This window comes from Penaeus monodon, chromosome 15, assembly GCF_015228065.2.
Source record: "Penaeus monodon isolate SGIC_2016 chromosome 15, NSTDA_Pmon_1, whole genome shotgun sequence".
NCBI lineage: Eukaryota > Metazoa > Arthropoda > Malacostraca > Decapoda > Penaeidae > Penaeus > Penaeus monodon.
The window spans coordinates 25917904-25918584 of record NC_051400.1 but is presented as its reverse complement, the minus strand read 5'-3'; positions in this window follow the sequence as shown (position 1 = coordinate 25918584).

The window sequence follows — 681 nt, the reverse complement described above, 5'->3', positions numbered from 1 at the left end:
GGCCCGATCCTCCTCCCACCCTTTACAAAAAAGCGATCAACAAATGAAGGTACAAGTCGCTTCGTGCGACGGAGGAGCCGCGTTCAAGTAGCGCAGATCGGATACGAGTGAACGCATTTCTATTTTTTTCATGTTTGTTTTATTTTGAAGCAAGGCAGTATTGTAAACTAATTTTATATAAAAATACATATGAAATCAAGATCAAAATACCTAAAAGCGAAGATATAAATCGCTGTGTGTGACTAAGAAACTCTTTTAATTACAGCAGAGGGGTACGAGTGAACGTTTTTATCTTTAGTTTGCAGCAAATCAGTTTTCTAAAGTTATTCTGCATATAAAAATACATGTAAAATCATTAAAAAAAAAAACAAGGCGTGACTAAGAGACGCGTTCAAGTAGAGCAAAGGGGTACGAGTGTACAATATATATATTTTTTTAAAGTTTAAAGCAAGGCTTATGTTATATCTAAAAAAGTACATAAAATCTTAATCAAAATACAAAAAGTAAAGGTATAAATCGCTCTGAGTCATCGAGAAACACGTTTAATTACAGAAGAAGGATACGAGTGAACGCGGCCAACAGTGAATGCCCTCTTGTGATTGGCTGAGAGACGATGAAAGAAATAGCTCTTTGTTAAACGCAGCCTGTTTCGTTGCGCGTTTGTTTTTGCGTTCTAATAGT